At 50.1% G+C, this 25068-nt stretch overlaps 1 pseudogene; it reads left to right on the top strand.

Annotated features, from left to right (window-relative positions):
• Positions 1-4640: 4640 nt before the first annotated feature.
• On the top strand, positions 4641-4874 carry Pin4-ps1 (peptidylprolyl cis/trans isomerase, NIMA-interacting 4, pseudogene 1; annotated as a pseudogene).
• The last annotated feature ends 20194 nt before the right edge of the window (positions 4875-25068 follow it).

Raw genomic sequence — 25068 nt, 5'->3', positions numbered from 1 at the left:
AGGTGCTGAGTGAAGTTGGCCATGGAAAAGGAGAGGCTCCCCTAAAGCTGACAGGGACCCCTCCTCTGACCAGAGATCAATCATCCCATGGTTTCTGAGAGCTGCAGAGAAGCTCTTGCTTGGTGTGCGAGGAGACCTTGCATTGTCCCATAAGTTGGGAACAGCTCTGTGGCCTTGAGTCAGGAGGACGCTTGGGACAGGCGCCATGCTGGGAGCTGCTGAGCGAGGATTCCCTGATGCTGTCCATCCCAGTGCATGAGCTCAGGCAAGTTAATGCAACCTCCAGAATAGTCTCTCCTGGGCTGTGTGTTGAGTTTCTGAGGAGAATACAACCTATGGAAGAGAGTATTTGCTTTATTGATTACTGGCCCAGAACCAGGCAGGAAGTTTCTCTCAGTCCAACATCTGCTCCTTAAGAAAAATGGCGTGCTGGTGCCGGTGGGCTGAACTCTGAGCCAGGAGTACCTGAGCATCTGAACGGGTCCTCAGGCATTAGAGAGCCCCGCAGCCCCAATGGACTGTCCTGTCCCTGCTGACCCCACACTACCTGGCTGGAGCCTGAAAGAGGCAGAAAAAATGGAAAGTATCTAGTCAGGGTGCTTCTAGGCAAGGCATCATGGGAATATTTATGTTGCCGCACAATTCCAGGAGATGCCATCTGCTCCTCGTAATTTGGAGAAGCATCTGGCATTGTCTCGCTGTGTGGTCCCTTCCTTCCCCATCCTTCTCCCCTTAGACAACCAACCTCCTTGGTGCATCTGCCCCATTGAGAGAATATGGCTGAGTGAGGACCCAGAAGGAGCCTACTCCTGACACTTACTTTACTGTAAGGAGAGCTAGATTGAGAGGAAGAAAAAGCAATCAATCAAAACAAAACGAAAACACAAAACCATCCTCAGTCAGGGGAGCTCATCCGCCAGTCAACTAGAAAGCCCTCTAGTTGAGGAAAGAAAGGGAGAAGGGCCTTCTGCGTTACCTCAGCTGACACACAGGACCTGGAGGGGCTGGACTGAGCCTGGTTCAGCAGAGTGAGTGGTAGGTCACAGATTGTTGTCTGGTTCAGGGCAGCCAGAAGACCATTAGTCAGTGTCATGAAGAAGAGACCTTAGCCTGGAGAACAAATGGCACAAGCCAGCTAACGTCATCGTGGTCGTTGCTTGTTCTTGTGGGTTTGCTCTATGTCAGTGGTTCTCAATGTGTGGGTCGAGATCCCCACTGAGGGGGCCACACTAAATATTTACATTACCACGTATAACAATGGCAAAATTACACTCTTCCTTACACTGACCCTGCACCTTCCCATCTCAGCTTCTTTGCCCAAAAAACAAGGACAGAGCCAGACAAAGTGATGGACCTTTGAAAGCTATGGCCGAAAGCCCGTGCTATTGTTCAGATCCACTCCAGTTGCACACAGGGCCAGACACAATTCCCCTGTGAGGAGATGATGGTCACCATGCTGGGTGGGAACTCAAGGGCAAGTTTCACAGCTTACTCTTGAGCTCAGAGAAAATTCTCACGAGTTAATACTTGTGACCAGTCAGCAAACAAACAAACAAGCCAAGTTTCACGAAAAATAAAGCTGGCATTTGGAAGTGGGACCGTCAACATGGGAATGTACCAAACTTGGTCTGATTTTTTCAGAAGAATGAGAGGATCTCCATTTTGGAGGTTCATACCTGTGGCTTCAGGGCTCCTGAGGCAGGAGTGGGTAGATTAACTACTGTCTGTGGCCAGCCTGGTCTACATAATGAGTTCTAGGTTAGCTGTCTCAAAAAACAACCCAACCCAACTCAACTCTAAGAGTTGGTTAACACAGATAATTGATATTTAGACCTCTATATCAACTTTGTCTTTGTGTAAAAATGGATTGCTATGCGGGAGGAGCTCAAGAACCTCTACCTGCAGCTAAGTAGCCACCAACTGTATGTAGGTGGCCTCTCTTGAAGTAGGTGTGTGCTAGTTGGGTTTTGTCAGCTTGACACAAACCTAGACGTATCTGGGAAGAGAGAACCTTAATTTAGAAAATATCTTTCTAAAATTGGCCTGCAGACAAGTCTGTAGCCCATGTTCTCAAGTTATGGCTAAGGAGGAGGAGTCAAGCTCACATGGGCAGTGCCATCCATGGTTAAGCAGTTGTGGGAACTATAAGGAATCAAACTGAGCAAGCTGATGGGAAGCACTCCATGGCTCTGCTTCGGTCCTGCCTCCAGGTTCCTGCTTAGAGTTCCTGCCTCCAGGTTCCTGCTTAGGGTTCCTGCCTCCAGGTTCCTGCTTAGGGTTCCTGCCTCCAGGTTCCTGCTTAGGGTTCCTGTCTTCAGCTTCCTGCTTAGGGTTCCTGCTTCCAGGTTCCTGCCTCCAGGTTCCTGCTTAGAGTTCCTGGCTTCAGGTTCCTGCTTAGGGTTCCTGCCTCCAGGTTCCTGCTTAGGGTTCCTGCTTCCAGGTTCCTGCCTCCAGGTTCCTGCTTAGAGTTCCTGTCTTCAGGTTCCTGCTTAGGGTTCCTGCCTCCAGGTTCCTGCTTAGGGTTCCTGCTTCCAGGTTCCTGCCTCCAGGTTCCTGCTTAGAGTTCCTGCCTTGACTTCCCTCAATGGGCTGTGGCCTGCGATATGTAAGCCAAATAAACCCTTACTTTCCAAGTCGGTAAGGCGGGGTGCGACAGAGATGTCTAGAGCTCTTACTTTCTGGATACTGAGCAGAGATCATTCTATCTGTTATCAATCACTTTTTACTGCAAAAAGAAATGTCCGTGACGGTGGTTGAAAGATGCGCCAGTCTACTGGTCAAAGGATAAGAACATAAGTGGTAATTTATTGTTATGTCCATTGGGGAATAAACATATTAGGTTCTCCTCTATGACTTAGGCAGCATGGGGCTTTGGATCCGTTAATAGTACCAGGTTTTACCCCTGACAGATTGGCCTGTGGGCTAGCCAGTGGTGCATTTCCTTGATTGATGATTGGTTTGGTAGGGTCCAGCTCACTCTGTATAGGGGTGCTGCCCATGTGTAGGTGGGGAGCAAGTCAGTAGGCAGCATGCCTTTACGGCTTCTGCCTTCAGGTTCTTGTCTTGAATTCCTCCCTGACTTCTTCCATGATGAAATGTGGTAAGTGTAATATCCAAATAAATGTTTTCCTCCCCGAGTTGATTTTGGCCACAGTGTTTCATCAAAGCAGTAGAAATGCTACCTAAGATAATGTCAATTTATAGTCATTTTAGAAGAAAGAACTTTGACTGAGAAAATGCCCCTTCCGGATTGCCTTGTGAGTAAGCCTCTGATGTATTTTCCTGACTGATGATTGTCATGGTAGGGCCCTGCCCACTCTGGGTGGTGCATGGGTATGTCACTGACCTCTCTCGAAGTCGCTTTTCCTTCTTCCAATATCCTTTGTGGAGTTGACTTAATATTCCTAAGTTCCATTCATCTGTTTTTCACTACAGAAAGTCTTACTTTCTCCAATTAAAAGTTTTATTTATTTATTTATTTTATGTGTACAAATATTTTGTTTGTGTGTACATTTGTGCACTGTGTGAATGCCTGGTGCCCAAGGAGATTAGAAGAGGGTATATCTGGAGTGGTAGACTGTTGTGAGTCAGTATGTAAGTGCTAGGAACCAAACCTGGGTCCTCTGAAAGAGTTGCAAGTACTCTTAATCACTAAGCCCACTCCCTAGCCCACCACCTTCATTTTTAATAGATAGTTTTGCTGGGTATAGTAGTCTGATTTGGGGGCAGGGCACTCATAATCTCTCAGAAGCAGAAATACATTTTCCTAGACCATTTCTAGGCTTTAAATATTTCTATTGAATATTCAGATGTTACTCTAGTGTGCCTATATTTATAAGTGACTTGACCTTTCTCTTTTGAAGTGTTTTTTTCTTTTTTTAAATATTTATTTATTTACTTTATGTTAGTACGCTGTGGCTATATCCTCTCTTACTTCCTTCTGTCTTCTTGGTATTTTAACTATATTATGACATGGGGAGCTATTTTCTGGTCCTGTACATTTGATGTTCCATAGATTTCTTATACCTGGATGGGCGTTATTTTCTCTAGGTTTAGAAATTCTCCTTTTATGACTTTATTGAAGATACCCTTTATGTCTTCACCATGATATTTTTCTTCTTTTATGACCATTGTTCAAATGTCTACTCATATGTTTTTCAAAAATTCCTCACTGACATTATTGAGTGATCCAGTCTCTCTAGCTTGCCTTCTACTCTTGTCTCCCTGCTTCCAACATGATCCCTCCTATCAGCAAGGCTTCTCTGAAGCTTTCATTGAACCTGTATGGAATTTTAAAGAATCAATAAAAACATTATATATTTTTTTAAAAAATGGATTGGTATGATGGTTCTCACCTGTGATCCCAGACCTTGGGAGTTAGAGACACGAGGGTGAGGAGTTCAAGGTCATCCTTGGTTACACACAGAGTCTGAGGCAGCCTGGGCTACATGCGACTCTGCAGCAGTGAGTTCAGGAGATGCCACTGAGGGGGCAGTGGTTCTCCAATTGAATTCTGGAAAAGAGGGGGAAGGAGAAAAGAGGTGCAGTTTCCCGGAGTGTCTATGCTGACATGAAGGCTCAGGACCCCAGAGGTGGTGGCCAGACACATCCTGTGTGAAAACAATGGCTGAATGGTGGAAGCCATGGGAAAATTAAGGTCTGGAATGAATTCAGTGAAGGTGGCCACTCGATACAGTGAAGAAAGGCAGGATAGGGGACAGCATGGGTTGGATGACTAGAGGGTCTACGGTGCGGCCATTAGAAGTAGCAGTTACCTTGTCTGTGACTGGATGGATGAGCCTGTGTTTACAGATCCACCAGTTACATCAGAATATGGCCATCATGTTACTAGTATAGTTGAAGGGAGAGTATAAAAATCACAAGATAGACAAAGTGGGGGACTCTGGGTAGGAAGCATCAGTTTGGACTTGGGGTCAAACTCAGGTCATCAGGCCAGCACATTTACCTGCTGAGTCATCTCATCACCATATATTCTGTCTCATCCCCACTTTATAGATGTGTAAACTGAGGCTTAAAGTCCTTTTTGCTGACACCTCACAGGCTGTACACTGTGACTCTCAACCTTGAACAGGCAGACTGTTCCCTAACTCTCAGAACCTTTTCAAGAATTTCTTCAACATGTCTGCCCCTCTGTGGTCTCCGGTTGTCCACTCCCTTACCTGACTAGCATTGAGAGTAGGCCTGCATATAGAGATGCTGAATAAACACACTTAAGCAACTCCCCCAACACACACACACACACACACACACACACACACACACACACACTAGGTGATTGATTGGTGCCTTGCTTTTCTGGGAACCTGCAAGTGTACCGGGAAACCTTTGTAGCCCCATCTCCTCTCCAGGAGCTGGCTCTGTCAGCCTCCAGACTCTTCAGCCTCCAGACTCAGGAACTGGCTGCATTTCCACTCATCCCAAGACTCAGGCCCTGACCAGGCCCTCGGTTTCCTGACAGGGAGAGCATGCAGAAAGCCCTCTGATCCGAGAGATGGGGCCTCTAAAGTCCAGCTACGAGGTGTCACCATATCTCAAACAATTGCTTCTTTATTGCGTAAGCATACACCAGAAATCCGTCTGTTTTTGGGCAGCGGCTGACGGAAAAACAGGGGGATTTTCCATGTATTTATTATGTGAAAGATAACATATGGGGGACATGCACAGCGAAATGTAATTAGATATAAAACAAGCCAGACTGGAGAAACTGCCAAGAGCCTACGACATGATAATGACAATGCTTTGAGTGGTACCGTTTATTTTACAATCTATCATTGCAGTGGCTTGCCCCGGTCACCTGCTGAACAAGAACATGCCGTGTAAACATAGAGTTGGAAGCTCCTTCGGAGATGGCTGGCCAGGCATCATCTTTGATTAGTTCCTGTGGCTTTTCCAAGGTAAAGAAAGATTCACCCCGAGGCTCCGGCTGCAAAGGAGATGACTAGAATATGGTGGGCCGATGTCTCTCTAGGCATGGAGAGAACATCAGCCCATCCCCCAGCCTCCCCGCTGGACTTGTCCTTCCTATCCTTCCAGACGGAGAGCAATGGCTTCCACAGGTGACCATCTTGCTTTGAGATCTTCCCAGACTAGTGGAACGCTCTGTGCCTCCCGTGCCCACTGTGCAGAATGAGAAAGACACACACAGGAAGTCTAGACGGGGTAAATGGTGACTCTGATAAAGAGATGACGCTGTCCGGTCCTTCCAGGATGGGCCTGTGACAAACGGGAACCGTGTAGGGAAAGTGGAATGGAGAGATGGCATGGTAGGCAGAGCACCTGCTGTGTAAGCACAAAGATCTGAGTTTGGATTCCCCGCACCTGTGTAAAAGCCTGGCATGGTACACAGGTCTGTAATCTCATCCCTAGGGGTCAGGAGATGGCTGAATGCTTGGAGATCACTGGCCAGTTGGTCCAGCCAATCAGTGAGCTCCAGGTTCAGCGAGAGACCCTGTCTCAAAAAATAAGATGGTGGCCGTAGCCGAGCAAGGAAGACTCCTCACATTGACCACCGACATCCACCATAATCATTGGTAAGAATGTGTGCTTGTGTGGGTGTACAAGCACACTAGAGCATGCGCGCGCGCGCACACACACACACACCACAAATGGGGAAAAAATCTCTAAAACAAATATATTCACCTAGGAAAGGCGGAGAGCTGCAACAGAAAGACGCATGCGTAGTAAGCTACGTACATTTCGTAACGGTCAAGGCAAGGAGAAGCCTTTCAGAGTGACACGAGGAAGGTGACCCGGGCTATCTCAATCAGTCATCCTTGGCTACAAGGGTTCATAAGACAGGTGGACTTACTGCCAAGCTTGGACAGACAGTCACTGATCGAAGGATGGGCTGGCAGAAGTTGCAGCGGCCGCTTTCGGTGGCCTTTGTTCGTGGCTGTGGTTCTGGCTGTCTTGGGGGGACATATCGTGTCACCACGCGCCTGTACATGTGATACCCTCCCAACAGCCTCGAGGCTTTATTCTTTTGTAAGGGCTTGACGCCGGGGGCTCTGAGCTCAAGCGGGATCATTCATTTCCCCACCTGCTCTGCTCGTCACTCAGCCACTCCTCGTGGCAAGCCTTCCGATTAGAAATGTGAAGTCAGCTCCCAGACCGGTTCCTTTTTAGATCAACTTGCAAGATCTGCTACGTGCACACCTAGCACTTAGCAGGTTTCAAAGGTCCCCCTCCCCTTGTCCTTGCACATGATGGCTCACCACAATTTGTCAATCTTTCCCCTCTAAGCCCCACCCCCGTTGTCCTCAGCTCCCCGCTTTCCTCGGCCACTGCTTTGGTTCAAGCTTGCTTGATGTACCGCCACTACCTTTCTAGTCTGTGCTGCCGACCTCTGCTCGGTCTGCTCGGTCTGCTGGGTCTGCTGCTCCCTTCCTGTTCTTTCTCTGCACCATGCTGTGACCTCAGACTCCCGACCCTTAACTCTGCATGATTCCAGTCAGGTCTGGCATCACGATGGCTGGGAAAGGGAGTCAAGTGTTGGATCGTACACCATCCCTCTTCTGGGTCACATTTATGGCAGCAATTGTAGCCTCCCCTCTCCAGAAGTCTTCAGTGCCTGTGGGGGTGCCCTCCTCTCTCACTGGCTACACTAATGAGGCTTCTGGCCTTTATTTATTGCTGTGGGTCTCTTAGGATGGGAGTGCCCCTCACTGATGGGCCATCTACCCTCTCCCTAACCACCAGGTTTCTTTGCCCATCAACTGAGCCTCGTCAGGCTCTCTCCTGCTGGAACCTCTATGCATGACTCTCCAAAGCTCATCTCAACTGTGCTTCTTCAGTGACCTGGGCCTCCCACTGTCTCTCGGATTTTGGAGACAGGGCCTCACTCTGTACCTCAGGTTAAGGTGGCACTCACCATGTAGCCCAGGCTGGCCTCAGACTTGTGTCAAATCTCCTACCACAGCCTTTCCAAGTGCTCAGCCACAGGCGTGAATACCTCCCCATCTCAGAAAGATGGGGGCTGTCTTACTTAGGGTTTCTGTTGCTGTGATGAAATACCCAGGCCAAAAGCAACTTGGGGAAGGAAGGGTTTGTTTAGTTTACACTTCCATATCGTGACCCGACGATCTGTCGCTGAAGGAAGTCAGAGCAGGAACCCGGAGGCAGGAACTGATGCAGAGGCCATGGAGGGGTGCTGCTTACTAACTCCTCATGGCTTGCTCAGCTTGCTTTCTTACAGAACCCAGCACTACCCAGGGGGCACCACCCTCAGTGAGCTGGGCTCTCCCCATCAATCATTAATCAATAAAACACATTACAAATGTGCCTGAAGGTAGATCTTCCAGGGTTATTTTCCCAATGGAGAGTCCCTCTTTGCAAATGACACTGGCTTGTGTCAAGTTGACATAAACCTAGCCAGCATAGGGGCATTTCAGCTCTTGCTGGCTTTCCTTAGATTTTTTTTTTTTTACTTCCTTCTCTCCTCTCTCAGAAAACTACCTCTGTTGTTCCCTCTCCCCAGTCATGTGCCCCCCCCCACCTCCTGCATAAAGCCCTCTGCTTCTCTTTCCAGCTGGACACAGGGTTCTCCCAACCTGGGCCCTTGGAGGATGTTATATTTCTCTGTGGGTCACTGGCAGCTCCCCCAGCCTGTATCAGGGTACCTCATAAACAAGCATGTCCGCCCTCTCAGCTGTAAATTCTGACTCTGGGTCTTTCATCTTGCTGTGGACTGTGTGGATGGCCATTAAACACGCGTGCTCCGAGGCCAGCCCTGCCTGGCTTCAGGACCTGCGCCCGGCTGCTTTCTAATCCTTTCCGACTTGGCCCATCGCATTAGCTCTCGGAGCCCATCCATAAAGTGACGGGGAGAGTGAGTAGGATCCTCAGAGGACAAGAAGAGGTAACACCCAGGCAACACCTAGAAGGGCAGCAGGCAGACGTGAGGTATCTGTAAATGGAAGAGCAGCCCTCCTGCTGCTGCTCCTGCTGTTGCTTCTGCTTCTCCTGCTCCTTTTTAAAAAATTCTTTTAAAGACAGGTCTTGTGGATTCCAAGCTGGACTCAAACTTATTAGCCGAAGATGACTTTGATCTTCTGATCCTTTTGCCTCCACCTTCTCGGTGCTGGGATTACAGACAGGTTTATTCTGTGCCGGGGATAGAACCTGGACTCCTTTGTCTTATTATTCTAAGGACTTATTTCTAACACGTGCCAGCAGAGATCAGGAAGGGGAGATAGAATGACAGAGAGGTCAATGCCTTCAAGACGGGAACTTCATCAGTGCCTTCCTCAGAACGTCTTTCCCTAGACGGTTGTGCCCATTCCAAGGACAAAGCTCAGCTCTTTCATAGAAAGGTGCAGGCAAAGAGAGACCCAGTGCCACACCAGTGAGTGGCCAGAACTGGGCTCAAACTCCACTTTTCTTTTCTTTTTCTTTTTTTTCTTTTCTTTTTTTCAGAGCTGGGGACCGAACCCAGGCCTTGCGCTTGCTAGGCAAGCGCTCTACCACTGAGCTAAATCCCCAACCCCTCCACTTTTCTTATTGCAACTGCTCTTCCTAATAAAGTCTCCAAACTTCCACCGGGGTGTCTCTTATGCTATCCCAAGAAGAGGTGGCATCCCTGAGACTGACCTGGAAGATAGGACCCTGGACAAGGGAATGACCCACCCACTTCCTGAGACCTGCCCAACCTTCTCCAGCCTTAAGGAGAGCCTTGGGTCTATGTTTAGATATTTGACAGTTAGGGCCTGTTGGTACCTATCCAGCCGTGAAGAAGGAACAAGGCCTCTAACTTTCATTCGGAAGTTTCAACTTCCAAATGCTGGAAGACCTAGTCACTCTTAGTCACACAGAGATGGGTTAAATCATAATGAAGCAAATATGGTTAAAAAAAATAAAGATTCCCCCAGTCCTCCCCTCCCCAACTCTCAGGGGTTGGGTAGAGACATTGTGTGTTTCTAAAGCAATATACAGTAACACTGACAACACCAAGGCATGACCCCCAAAGCAGCTTCCTGCTCCCATGAAGCACCCTGGACAGCCTGGGTGACAACATTAACCACACCAGACCATCAGTGGGAGGCCTACTGCAGGTGCCCGGGGCAGGACTACAAGCGCTCAGCCATGTTGGCATTTCCCATCCTGACACCCGCCAGCCTTCTGAGTATTTTCGGGGTCCAATGAGGAACTGAAATGGCAAGAGACTCCAGGACATTCCTGGCTTAGGGTAATTCCTCAACTAGCCCTAGGAACCTTTTGCATTTGTGTCAAAAGCCAGAAGACTGATCCAAGAGGCAAGTGGCAGAATGAAGCCCAGGTTGGAGGTAAGAAAGTTGAGATTCCTAAAAAGTCTGTAAGCTCATCCCAGCATCAGAGAGCTAGGGTGCGCTGAGCTGAGCTCTGAGCCTTGGTGGGCTTAGTCTGATAACTGTTTAAATGCAGCTCTGTCCCCTATGACTTCCTAATCATTTCTCAAAGGAAATGACTCAAGGGTGGGTTCCTAGTGTTCCTGACACGCAGATACAAGAACTAGGGCAGTTTGGGGCAGCGATTAATAAAAATGTGCTAGGGTCCGAGAAGTTTCTAGAAGGATATGAGGCATCACTGGCGCCTCTTATGCTTCAGATGAAACTCTAGTGCGTATGTGGGGACCGCATCCTGTGCCTGCGCCCAAGCTTCCTCACAGGATGGCTTCCTGTTACTGAGTTTGCGTTTAGTCATCTCTTGGCCAGTTCAGGGCAGAAGGATCCAGAAAGTTCAGTCAAGTAGTAACGATGTTTGGTTTTTAAAATAACACCCAGAAAAAAAAATAGGGTAGAACTTCCCAGTTAAGTGAGGAGGGTGGAGAGGGCTGGGAAAGTCAGACCCTATTGCTTTCAGTCAGATTTCATGAAAACTTCTGCAAAATCAATCAGAGATTCAGTCAGTTCATTTCAAAGTCCCAGGAGTCTAGACAGAAGTTAAAGCTTCACATGGACTGAGGTGGATAGGTGGAAATTTGGTCTATCCAAACTCCGGCAGGATTTTGATCTAAGAGTTCAGCGAGGTGAGTCCAAGCAGTAGAGTCAAATATTTGGTGGGATTTATCATCACAATATCCTGACCAGTTGGCATAATTAGGACCAACATCCAGGTGTGTGACAGGCAGACAGAGGCAGAGGATTGGCTGGCTGTGTGCTGTGTCCTGGGGGTGGGGAGCAAAATACTGCCCAAGAGCTTTGGTAGAATTTTTATCAAGAGGGAAATGGCAAAGCCAGTGTCATTCCTAGACAAGACCCTGCCATTGCTTGATGAGACCCCAAATGCCCTATGGCCCCAGACATGGCTGGACCATTACATTAGACCTTGTAAAAACACCCCCACGCCCCATTCCAACCAGTGGGCAGCGAGCTAATATGTCCTCACCTAAAGAACAACGGCTGGGCTCTTCCACGTAAGCACGCACTTGTCCCCACACGGCCTGCCTGTCTGTTCTCCCACGCTCCTTCCCCTCTTTGGCCAGAGCCGAGTAGGTAAAGCCAAGAGCTGGCTGGCGCCCCAGCCCATGGAGGCGTAGCTGGGCTCTGACCCAGTGCCTCAAACAGGTTCCATATGGCCCTCCCAGCTGCCCCCCACTCCCTTTCCCACCTGGGCTGTTTCTGAGATTAACTTCTTTTCCTGATTGTCAGCAAACAGCCATAGGGAGGGGTTGCTGACTGCCTTGAGGCTGGAGTTGTATGGAATTCTCATCACTAGGCTGGCCAAAGAGAGACCCAATTCCTGGGTAGTTGAGAGAGGGGACATGAAGGAGACACATGGCCTCGACATAGGAGCCATGTTACCCGCTCCTCCGGCACCATCACGAAGCAGCCTAGTGTGAGCATCAGGCCCTGAGACTCCAGATGGGAAAGGACTGTGAGTTGGGGGCTCCCTGATTCTCTCTGGAACCCAGAATTGCTTCTGTAGCTAAGACAGGTGTGATGACAGAAAAAAAAGGGAGGGAAGGTGGAGGGATGGAGGGAGGGAAGGAGCAGCTGGCATAAGACAGGGAGGGGACAGGAAGGCCACAGCACATGCATCACACTGGGAAAGAGCAGTCTCAATTGATCAGTGGGGCACTAGAGTAAGGGCCCTAAGGTAATCACCCTGCTGAGCCTGAGGTCTAGCGCTGGGGTATTAGCTAGGATGAGCATTGTGGACGTTGCAGCGGCCATAGCTGGACTTTTAGCCATGGCTGGAACCTGCTCTTTCTGGACTTGCCTCTCTCCTCTGAGGTTCTGACTTAGAGGCCTGACTGTGACCTGATCAGTGCTGTAAAAACACATCAGATGACAACCATCCAAGGGAAGCTAGGGAGGTAAAGAGACTCTTTGGATTCCGTTCCAGCTCTTTTCATCCTGAGGGGAGCCCTGGCCCCCTTAGCTTCTTCTTTGCCTATAAACCAGGCGCAGAATCTGCCCTGGGTACCTGGGAAACCCTCTATGTGCCCTCCCAGCCCTTCAGTCCACAGACTGGTCCAGGGGCAGCTGATCCCCTCCTGAGCTCTTGGCTGAGCCACGTCCTGGTCTTAACCCTCATCCTCCCTTCATCCTGTCATTCACCCTAGCCCAGAAGCTGGGCCTCCAGGTCTGGGGCTCTGGGCATCTGAATGGCCTCCCCACCCCTCCTCCTGCCTATGCTGCCACATCGTTGGCCCGGATTTGGGGACCTGTGCTCTTGCCTGGGAAGATCAAAGCAGAGCCCCGCTTTGTTTTCAGTAATGATATCTGGTCGCAGCAGGTGGCGGTTTAGACTCTCAGCCCTGGACAGCCGTCAGGGATCTCTCTGGTCGTCTTCTTTTCCTCATGGAGAATGGAATCCAGATCTCTCTCCACGGCCCCCAGAATTCCATCTGCGGCATCCCCATGGGCGGTAGAGACACACCAGCCTCTGTTCTCTTCCCAAGATAAAGGACTGATGGCTCACAGTACTTTGGTTTTTATGGATGTGTAGCCAGAACTTCAGAAACACACACACACACACACACACACACACGCACACACGCATGCACACACGCACACACGTGCGCGCACGTGCACGAGCACACACATGCACGTGCACACGCACACACACTCACGTCGAGAAGTTGTAGTTTCAAGGCTATCAGGAAGCAAGGTTCGGTTGGGGAGATGGATTGGCAGGTAAAGGTCCCTGCCAGCAAGTGTGAACCCCAGAACCCACACAGGAGAAAGAGAGAATGGGTACCAGAAAGTTATCCTCTGACATCCCTCCTCATGTGTGCACACAAACACGCACATGAACATGCACGCACACATGCACACCCACACCCAAGCACGAGTGCAGGCATGCATGTTGGTGCTGGTATTTCGTGCAGGTTGTCTACTTCAGGCTAGGGTGTGAGCAGGTCTGTTAGAAACCCAGGCTACCCCACAGCCAGGCTTCTAAGAGGCCTCCTACAGTAGCAGGAGACGTCACAGGAGGGTGTGTCGCTGGCATTTCCTTGATTTCTCACACCCTCGGGGATCCACTCAAGGGTTAGTTCCTGTAAATGCTGATTCATTTTCCAGATTGGTCCCCTGTGTTCTGCTGACTCACAGTGGCAGGGCAGACACTTCCTGCCAGGGCTCAGCCACGGAGTCATCCTCTTCCCCTCTGCGTCTTGTCGTAGGGGCAGCTTTGTCTATACTGGGCAGGCTGATGGGGGAACGAAGGACAGAAGACATTTCTCTGCAGGCTCTTCTGTCTTCTGAGAGGACCCAAAGGTTTGTGGGGTCATCCAGAGTTGGGCTGCTCCCTAGTTGCCATGCCCTGGGGTTGCCTGGAGCCAGGAAGGTTCCAGAGTGGCAGAGAGGGGACTTCAGGGTAACCATGTCTGCATCCAGGTGAAACTAGTTAAGTTGACTGCCAGAAGGGAAGGAAGACACAGAGAGGGAGTGGATGACCTAGATATGTTACTAATTGACTTCCTGCTTCTTCTGCCTGAGATGAGGTCTCCAATCCCTCTGTGGCTCTGCCCTGCCCTTAACCTCAGTCTGCTTCCTGGGCCTCTCCTCCCTACTTTAGACTAGGTTGGGATATGTGCCTGGGTCCCTTTACACACACACACACACACACACACACACACACACACACACACACACAGAGGCACATCAGGCACATCGTGTACACATGCACGTGGGTGCACTAGGGTTCTCCTTCAGGGACCTCAGCACAGTTACAACCAGTATTTCTTCCGTGTCCTTCATCCCTTTTTGAAGATGACATTAGCCCCGTCTACCTGACTCACTGTGCTTCCCAGCCCAACATCAGGTTATAGCAGGTATTCCCAGATATTCGGACAATGATGTGTGGACAGTGGTGAAGCTTCATGTGAGGAAGTCTTTTCTAGCAGAATTAGTTCAGGACTAAAAGGACTAAATGAATCAGTTGTTCCTAGGAGCAGAGGGCCTCCTCCTGTCCCTGGAGGAATGAAGCTGAGGCCAAGTGAGCCCCACCCCATCTTCATCTTTTCATCTTTCGGAGCGGCTGGAAATGTGGGAATCATATGAAATCTAATGTCAGATGTAATCAATATAAGAACCACACCCGAGCTGCAGTTCACCACCTGGTTCTAAGATTCTGGGGTTGCAGGGAATAATTTCCCCTCATCTCAAGGCTCTCCCAGCCTGCCTTTCCTTCTCAGGTTCTACCTGTGCCCTGCTATCTAAGATTCAGACGCCCTCTATTCTGTCCAGAGTCCTCTGTCCAGGTCTCCTTGGAGAATCCCATACACCCCTTCCGGCAAGGGCATGGGGGTCTGCCAGTGGCACGTGCATTTATCTCCCATTAGGGGGCACTTACAGCTGCCAGGAGCTCACAGCTGTATTCACAGAGGCAGCTGTGTAATGGGGAATCTTCTCCACTGTGTCAGCATCAATTCTCAGATGCCAGAATCAGAGGCTCACCCCTCTGCCTTCAGTAGAGTCAGCTAAGGGCCATCCATGCATCTTCCAGAACAGTCAAGGTCCTACCTACAGCCACATCTGGGTCAGCCAATCCTTGCGATTTCCTTCTCCTAAAGGTTCCCATAGGTGTGTCTCCTACCAAGGTTCTAACCTAAGCTTCTTTGTAGCAGCTCTGAGTCTGTCTGATTTCAAGGAATCCTCCCTAGGCCCCACTTCCCCTCAGCCACTCCCTCTGACATCCCGGGATTTTTGTTGTTGGTAGTGTTTTTGTTTGTTTGTTTGTTTGTTTGTTTGTTTGTTTGTTTTAATGAGCTGTCTTGGGGTCTGGGGAGACAGCTCAGTCAATTTAAAGGTACTTGTCTTGCATGCGTGATGGCCTGAGTTCAGCTCCCAGAATCCATGTAAAGACTAGAAAGTAGGGCGGCACTCATTTGTAACCCCAGCTCTGGGGAGGTGAAGGCAGGCATGTCTCTGGTGCTCACCAGGGAGCCAGCCTACCCTACTGGGAGATCCTTGGGCCTGTGAGAGACCTTCTTTCACAACAAAGTGGATGGTGCTTGAGGAACAACATCCGAGGCTGTCCTCTGGCCTCTACATGCACACGTGTACATGTGTGCATCTCCAGACATACTTGTTTCTGCAAACATCTGCATATACATGTACACATGGAAACACAAACACTCTTCTCTCTCTCTCTCTCTCTCTCTCTCTCACACACACACACACAGAGACAGAGACACACAGACACACACACAAAGAGAGAGAGACAGAGAGACAGAGAGATAGAGACAGACAGAGACAGAGACAGAGACAGGCAGACAGACAGACACACATGCACACACACACATGCACACACACACATACACACACACACAGAGAGAGAGAGAGAGAGAGAGAGAGAGAGAGAGAGAGAGAACCCACATGAGATAGATATCTGCGGTTATTGATAGCTCTGTAGTCCCTTTCTAAAGTGGTCCACTATCTGGGGGATAATTTTATCAAATGTGTGTGGGAGGGGTTAAAATTCAGGGGTCAGCGGAGGGGTTAATAGGGTAAGGTTTGAGGATTTCTGGTTTAATCCATGCATCACAAACCATGTCATCCCTATAGCTCAAGGAAGGCAGAATATTGTCCAGCCCACGACTATTAGCGGGTGAGGCCAGTGTTCGTGAGAGCCATAGACTTCCACTATGCTAGGATTCTTAAACCAAGAAGTGATGGGGTGTGGCCAACTGAACTTGGCTGGCCGTGTGATTCCTCCCCTCTGGTCTTGCTAACTTTCACTGATTGGCTGTGAAATCCACTAAATCCTATTGATGGAGGAAATGCATGTATCTGTGCTGACACCAAAAGGCTGGGTACAAATGTCTTAGTGCCCCCTGCCTCCCTAAGACTCCCTCTGTTTGTGACACCTTTCTGTCCCAGGGATGTTTTCAGCTACATGCCCCTAGGGCCAAGAGAAACACCAGAAAGATACCTTGGTTAACTTGGTGTGCGTGTCTGTTCTAATTTTGCAGCCCTCCACAAAAGGCAAATACACACAAATTGAAGGGAAACTATTTCTATCTGATTTTTACACAACCACAGTTATTTACTAATGGGGTGTGTGTTGGGTACCACAGGGCTTTGAAAACCTTGGACTCATATCTGGCACCATCACCTCATCTCTTGTACCGCAATGGCTTGCACGTGGAATTGCTTTTTGTTACCGTCCAAACTCAAGCACCATAACGCCTGTGACAACAGAGGAAAGAATATAGCACAGCCTGTGCTCGAGGAAACTTCTGCCTAGAGCCGGAAGTTCCCTGGGATCTAACAGTATCCAAAGCCCCATAAAATTTCCTCTGGTGGGTGCTAGAGAGATCACTCAGTGGCTAAGAGCCGCTCTTGCAATGGACCCAGGTTTGGTTCCTAGTATCCTAGAACCCACACGGTGGCTCACAACTCCAGTTCCAGGGGAATCCAGCGCCCTCTAGTGGCCTCCACTGCCATTGCATGCATATAGGCACAAGTGCACATAATCACGGAACACAGAAATAAACAAATATTTGAGATTTCCAACCTTTGCGATCGCTGTGATGACGGGGCCACACAGCATATCCATGAACATCTGCACTGAGTCTGGCTTATGATGTTATTTATAGAAATGTGGGTAAGACGTTGTAGACAGGAACATGGGTGACTCTGGGGCAGGTACACGGTTAACCAATTCACCCCAGCGTGGATGACAACTTTTAATCCCCATCCCTGGACCTCCTTGCCCGATGTGTAGGCAGCTAGGAGTGCCCTCCAGCCCAGAATTGCTGATTTCATATATAACCTTGTATTGTGAATGACTCTCCTCCCAGCCTAGCAGTTGCCATCTTGTGGGGGGGGGGGTTGAACCAGATGGGCTTGTTGACTGTTTACAGTCTGTCACAGCTGGGTCCAGAGGAGCATAAGACTCTCCCCTGAGAATGTAGCTGCTCCCCACCATCTGTTACACGGAACTCTGCCTTAATTGCATGTGGCCCTGGGAAGGGCTGGGATTACAGGCCACAGAAGGGCCCCATCTATGCTGCTATGGGGAGCCTTCACCCCATGGTCTAAAGGCTCTCCATGTGTGGCCTGTTGAAGGATAAGCACCCACACCCCTGTAAGTAACCCCTCACCTATGCTCTGTACAGAAGCCCAATGAACTTACTGGTTCTCCGGGGTAAATTTTGGTGGAATCGTGCCTCAGTTTACCATGGGGATCTTAGGAGGAGAGGTAGATGTTGCATTTGCTCTCTTGCAGGGGAGGAGTTTAGGCATCAGCTAAGGGTGGGGCCCTTGATCTTATAACTTTCTGGGTATCCTGGTCTGGGACATCTCCCTTTCAGAGTTTCAGCTAGGAGGAAAGAATCAGAAAGAGTGATTCTTAGGGACCAATCCAGGACTTGCATCTTTATATATTGAGTGTTCAAAAGAAGTCTTCACATTTAATTTATTTTTAATTTAATTTAATTTATTGTTTATTGTGTGCATTTGGGGCGTGATAGGGGGAGGTGCTTTTGTGCCGTGGTGCACATGGAGAGGTCAGAGGATAACTCGCAGGAATCAGTTCTCTCCTCCATGTGCCATCCAGGGACAGAACTCAGATCACTAGGCTTGGCAGCAAGCCCCTTTACCTGCCGAGCCATCTCACCGGCCCCAGTGTGTTGGGTAATTTTTGTTGTGAGCCTCATTTTGTTCAGGCATCCCAGGAGCCTCCAGGGATGAGTTGAACTGACTTGGGAGTCAGGGTGCTTCAGGCAAACCCCTGCCCCGATCAAATCCGTCTTTAATCTCAGTTCCCCGAAATCACCTGTGGGTGCCATTGGTGGTGTCAGTGCAGGTGCTCCCCTTGGGCCAGAGTGCGTTTGCCAAACTCAGAAGTACGTTAGCAAGACTGCTTTTAACTCTAGAGTGTGCGCACAGGTTACAGGCCTGTAACCCCAACACCCGGGAGGCAGAGGCAGGAGGATCGGAAGTTCCAGGTTATTGTCAGCTGTGTGGCAAGTTTGAGGTCAGCCCAGGGAAACATGACATTGCTGAAGGCGGAGAAAGAAACACACCAGTTCCACCAGTTTGCACGATGACACGGGGAGGGGGTGCTGACACAGATGGGACTGTGGGAAAGGACAGCAAAGACAGGGTGGGGACCCTTGGCAATGAATGAGCAGGTGCAGCCAGGGCCAGCCACCCTGACAACATATGCTCCCAGTCCCCAGAACAAGCCTCACTTGTATAAAAACAAAACAACCCATCTCTCTCGAGGCTCAGTTAATGCATCTTTGAAACCGCACAACTCCAGGGGGGTCCAGGCGGCCACTGACACTCTCGTGTGTTTGGTCAGGCTGCTTGCCAGCCTGTGCCTGTCTGACATAGCCCCCTGTCCCCTGCGTCTGATGCAGTAAATCACTCGAGTGGAAGGCGAAAGAGGTCGGATGTCAGGCAAAGGGCTGCCTGGTGGACATCATCCCATTCTCTTTCCTTCACAGACAGGCAGATGAACAGTATTGGGGAAGGGCAGCTAGCTTTCCTGTCCCTGTCTCCCGCCATGGCTTGGGGGTACAGTCAAAGATGCTGGAAGATTATTCCCGCCTTCTCATGAGGAGTCTGGGACCCACTAATTTGCGCTCTGGGGAACTGCTTGTGTGTGGCTTTAGTATCACACTTCCCAAGCTCCCTCTTTCCACGGGGTGGGATGGGGGTGGAGGGGTGGGAGTGGGGGGACGCGGGGACCGTGCGTTTCAGGTTGTGTTTTGCCGCAAAGGAGCCACAGCGGCCAAGAGCCAAGCTGGGAAGTGAGGGTAGTACTTCTTCCCCACAGCAAGACTATGTGATCTTGTTCCAGCAATTTCGTGCCTCGGGCCTCTGTGTATTGGCCAGGAGCTGTAGAACTCCTGTGTTGGGCTTGTCTGCTCAGCCCAGATTTCCCAGAGGGCTTGGAGTTTCCACTGCTCTGGAAGGTTTTCTTTATCTCATCTCATCTGAGTGAAAGAGGCAGTTGGGAGTCCCTATTTCAGCCTCTTTGGGACCCTGAGCCAGGGTAGAGGACGGTGGGGATGAGGCGCTAAGGCTGGGCCTTGACTAGATTTTCCCCTCAAGTCTAGCACATCTGGTCTCTATTTCCCTCTGAGGCAGGCGTGGCTGAGTGAAGCCTTTCTCTACGGCTGTGAGCAAACAATCCAAAGGCCAAGTTCAGGCTCCTCTTGGTTCTGGACCAACCCGGGGCTTTCTCCTAAGACCCTCACCCACCCTTTCCCAGGCGAGTCTCTAGCAGGCAGGTGAGTCTTACATCAGAGCGCAAGCAAACATAGGGTCAGCTAGGGAAGGACGGGGGCCTCAGGAGTTGACCCCCTGTAGAAATGGAGTCAGACAGCATCAGGGAATCAGGAGAGCCTTCCTGGGCTGTGAGGATGCTGAGAGGCCTCAGGAAGAGGTGTTCAGAGGTCACAGGGTCACCTTCATCTCCAGGGAGGGCAAGAGTGGAAGCATCTTGCCAGTTCCTGTTTTCTTACTGGCACCCTGACCCTTTGGCAATGAGAGAGTAAGAGTCCTGTTGGAAGTCAGACTTCTGGGGTACCAGGCTACCTTAAGAGACAAACTTGCACTCATTGATTGGGGGGTCCCCTAGGCCCTCCTCCTAGGGGCAGCACACTATGGTGGGTCAGAACACGGGCTCTGGGGTCTCACAGGCCTGGGCTCAGTGAGGGTCCTCGGTAACCGTGCGTCACGGAACTGCTGTGAGCCAGTTTATCATGCCGTGTGGCGGTGGGAAAAGACTATAGAACTGGATAAACCTCCAGCCTGGCCCGTAGGAAGCCACAGGCAGCTGTTATCTGTGCACGAGCCCCTCCACCCCCACTTCCGCTCATCTTTGTGTCATCTACTCATTCACCCACCCTTCCTTTTCTTCTTTCTCCTCTTCAGTCTCCTGTCTGTTCGTCGTCTTTCTACCTCTCTTCCTGTCTTTTCATTAATCCATCCTTCTATCCATCCACCTTCCTTCTCTCCTTCCCTTTATCCCCTTCCCTCTTTCTATCCCTCCATTCTTTTCTTCAATCCTTTCTTTTATCTGTCTGTCCTTCTTTCAGTCTATCCTTCCTTGCATCTGTTTATTGTCTCTCCCTCCATTTTCAATCCGTCCCTCTCTCTCTCCCTCTCTCTCTCCCTCTCTCTCTCCCTCTCTCTCTCCCTCTCCCTCTCTCTCTCCCTCTCCCTCTCCCTCTCCTTCTACCTCTCCCTCTCCCTCTCCTTCTACCTCTCCCTCTCTCTCTCCCTCTCTTCTACCTCTTCTTCTCCTTCTCCCCCTCTCTCTCCCTCTCCTTCTCCCTCTCCCTCTCTCCCTCTCCTTCTACCTCTTCCTCTCCTTCTCCCTCTCTCTCTCTCCCTCTCCTTCTCCCTCTCTTTCTCCCTCTCTCTCCTCCTTCCTCATATCCATCCACATTTCCTCCCCTCCAGCCTCGGTGCTGGAGGGATCACAGAATGGTCCAGCTGGCTCAGCGGCTCTCATAGACCGGAAGCTTGTCAGTCACACCGGCCCTGGGCTGACCCTCAGCCTTCCTGATTCATGGACTCTGAGTAGGGCACAGAACCTGCAGCTCAGGTGATCCCTAGACCCTTCTCCAGAAACATTCTCTGAGCATCTCATTGCAGAGAAACCTGAGGCTGAAAGAGCGGCTTCCTCAGTTCTATGGCCTTTGGCATAATGAAGTCTAGGCCCTTCCCCTCAGCCTCCATGGGTGTGACCTTTGGTCTGACCAGGGTTGTTGAGGGCTACTGACAGCCCTTTCTCTCCCTCCCCCCAACTCCTATTTCCCCACTCCCCTCCCCCTTCCCTTCCACCTCCCCTTCCAGCTCCCACATGAGCCTGTCAGGACCTGGATTTATTCCTCTCCACCAGCTTTATTTCCTGCTTTATTTATGTCCCTTGCCTTTTATCTCCTGCCTGGTGGGCCCACAGGGACCATTATGTAGCTATGGCTGTGTCCACATCTATCTCTGGCCCTGGGGGACTGAGCCCCCACCCGGCCGTCATTACTTATTCTCTGGGTCTCCAGGGGCCCAGTGCAGCTGTCCCTGTGCGTGGCCAGCCTGGAGGACATTCTCTTCAGACAAGACTATTGTGAGGTGGATGTGGGATGATCGGGTCAGAGAGGCCATGGGCAGATTGTCTGGGGACCAGGATGAAGGTGACCCTTCAGGAATTCGTTGGGTGACAGGAGGCAGCAGACTGTCAGGACTTTACAGTCCTGTTCTGGACTGGGCCAGTGACCCTGGTCTCATTGCTCCAGTCTCTTTACCTGTGAGACAAGGCACAGCGGTTCACAGTTACTTCTAGGACTCCTGAGAGTTTAGCAAGTGTTTTCCCAGTTAGTTTTCCTATCTCTGTCTCTCTGTCCCTTTGTCTCTGTCTCTGTCTCTGTCTCTGTCTCTCTCTCTCTCTCTCTCTCTCTGTGAGAGAGAGAGAGACATAGACAGAGAGACAGAGAGAGAAAGAGAGAATATATGTGTATGAGTGCACCCACGTGTGCACGTGGAAGTTCTTCAGGCTTCCTACACCTTGATTTTTAAGGTAAGGTATCTCACTTTTACCTGGAGCCCAGCAGTTCAGCTAGACTGTGTGCCCAGAGCCCTCCAGGGCTCCCCCTGTCTCTGCTTTCCCACCAGTGGGATTACAGGTACACGCCACGCCTACCAGGCTTTTACGTGGGTTCGGGGGTTCATGAGTTCCGGGCTCTAAACGGCAGTCCTCATGTTTGAGAAGCTAGCGTTTTACCCACTGCGCAATTCTCCCATCAAACTAGCTTCTTTATAAAGTAATGGGTGCTCCTAAGAAAGGCAGCGCACAGCTCCACGGCCAAAGCATGGGACATTTCAGATAGAACAGAGGGGAAAGAGGCGTGGCGCATTGAATGGCCGTCCCACATCTTGACTCCCAGAGCTGTGCCTGTGACCTCATTAAGGATAAGGGTCTTAGCATATAAAATGAGTTAGGGATCTCGAAGCGAGGTCATCCTGAATTTAGGGAGGGCCCCCCAACTCCAAAGACAAGTCGAAGACAAGAGAAGACACACAGGGTAGCGGGATACTAGGGCTGGGGGCAGGCTGACTTGTTCACACAAGGGCTGCTCCCCAAGGACTTTAGTGGCAGCCCAGTTCGGCTGCACCCTGAGTTCAGCCCTTCAGCTTGCTCCACGCCTCAGCAAGTGAGCTTATTTGTTCTTGAAGTCCCGGAAGGGCAACTCAGAGAGCAGCTATGCTTCTCTGATGGAGGACCTGTCAGGGCTATTAGTAGCTACAGTGTTGAGGAAGCCCTGGGGTGCAAGTTAGGATGAGCCAGGGATCACGGCTTAGGACATGAGCCTCAAAAAGTGTATTAGCATACTAGGGGGTGGGGTTGAACCATGACTGGTGGCAAAAGGTGGGGGGAGGGCACTATCTGGTCTGACCTTTCTAGGAATGGGGTGACAGAGTAGAGTCAGGCGTTTTTCCAAGAGACAGGACCACAGGCAGGGAAGTTACCATGTATCATGCATGACCCGCTCCCCGGGCTAAAGGACTTTGGGGAGGTGGCTGCTGGAGGGACCTGCCCCCAAGCCCAGTCAACCTTTCCATTGTGCAGACAGGCTTGTTGTGTGTCCTAAAAGCTTCCATCTGTTCTCCATACTCCATGTTCTGCAGTCCATGCTGGCTTGGCACGCTCAAGGATAGGAATTCATGCTCATTAAAGCATTGACTGTAGCCACTGTTTATTGAGAGGTTGCTACGTGGCTGCCGTTTCCTGAGTGTCTTATGCCATTAATTAATTAATGTATGTCTCATTAATTTAACCTACTGCTCACATTCCAGTCAACCCATTTTTTTGCAGACCAGGAAAGGAAAACTCCAGAGAGGTTGGGCTGTTTGTCCGAGTCACCTAGCTAGCAAGTGGAAGACCTAGGACTCGAACGGAGGCTGCCTGACGGCTCTCAGTCACCAGGTTATAGCTCTTCTCCCAGTCACAGAGACTCTGGGGACATTATATCAGCTATGGAAGGTATACCAGATGCTCTGGGATGGAACATCTATCTACTCATCTGTCTTCCCTCTGCTCGCACTACCCCACACATAATTTTCTCTTTGTGTATTGTTCCAAAGCTTGTGTTTAGGGCACTTTGTTGCCCAAGAATCTTCAATGGCTCCCCCTGACTTCTGCAAACCCTCAGCTCAGGGCTGGAGGTGTAATTAAGTACTTGCTTAGCAGGTAGAAGGCCTCGGGTTCGAGAATAAACCAGCACAGCCTAAGCCAGATGGGATAGCTCGCAGCCGTAATGTCAGCACTTGGCAGCTGGAGACAGGATGATCAGAAGTTTAAGATTACCCTTGGCAGTGCTGGAGAGATGGCTCAGTGGTTAAGAGCACTAGCAGCTCTTCCAAAGGACTGGGGTTCAATTCCCAGCACCCACATGGCAGTGTCTGTAAGTCCGATTCTAGGGGGGTCTGACACCCACATTTTACAAGCAGGTAAAACACCAGTACACTAAAAGTAAATAAATTTAAAATATCATCTTTGCCTACACAGCAGTTGGAAGCCAGTCTGGGCTAGATGAGACCCTCCCTAGAAAACAGCGGAGCTAGCTAATGAGTAAAACCTGTTCTTTTGTTGTTCTTCCTGAGGGCTCAAGTTCAATTCCCCAACACCGGGCAGTTTATAAACTGCCTATAACTTAAATTCTTAAAACCTTCCCAGTGCTATGACAGTTCCTCATGGTGTGGTGACACCCCAACCCCATCATTGCTACTTCATAGCTGTAATTTTGCTATTGTTGCGAAGCATAATATAAAAGTCAGTGTTTCCTGATGGCCTTAGGCGACCCTTGTGAATGTGAAAGGGTCATTGGAACTCCAAGGGGGTCTTGACCCACAGGTCCAATGTCTCTGACTTCTGAGGGAATCTGCACACACACATACACACACACACACACACACACATAATTAAAAATAATTTTTAAAAATAAGGAAGCAAAACAAACAAAACAAACAATCTAGAAAGCAAGCCTGTAACCGGGTGGTCTGATGTCCCCAACTCTCCCTGCAAGAGGGTCTTCTGCTTATGGGACCTTTCCAAATGGCTTCCTCTTGATGTTCTCAGCATCCACCTGCCTCCCTGCCTTGGGCCTTCCCAAAATACTTCTTCATCCCCTTTAGATCCCACTTCCTCCTGGAGGCCTGCAGAGCCCACCACCCCTTAACCACCCTGATCCCACTGCTTCATCCACAGCTGTCGTGCCAAGACTACTGTGTAATGGCTGGTTTGGGCCCACCTCCCAGCAGCCAGATTAAAAACCAAACTCCTCGCTTGATCTTAGCAGATAAGCCAAGAGGCCATGATACACACCTATCAATGTTCAGGGCCAGCATTTCCCAGAAGTCAGTGGGCTATGAATCTCATAGATACCTTGTTAGAATGTAACTCCAGATTCTGGTGGCTTGGAGTGGAACTGAGGCCACATTTATGGCCAGGTCTCAGGTGATTCTGGTACTTCTCTTACGTGACCTCCTGTGACCTCACAGGGCTTGGGGTAGGTGGCCAAAGCTGATCACTTGGAGAGCTTCCAGACCCCAGGACCTGAATCAAACAGCAGGCTCGGGGCCACAGCATCTCATTTCACTGGAGTTG

The sequence above is a fragment of the Rattus norvegicus genome, chromosome 20 (assembly GCF_021556685.1).
Source record: "Rattus norvegicus strain SHRSP/BbbUtx chromosome 20, alternate assembly SHRSP_T2T, whole genome shotgun sequence".
Taxonomy (NCBI): domain Eukaryota; kingdom Metazoa; phylum Chordata; class Mammalia; order Rodentia; family Muridae; genus Rattus; species Rattus norvegicus.
The sequence above is the reverse complement of the archived record's forward strand: the minus strand, read 5'-3'. Positions and strand labels throughout refer to the sequence as shown.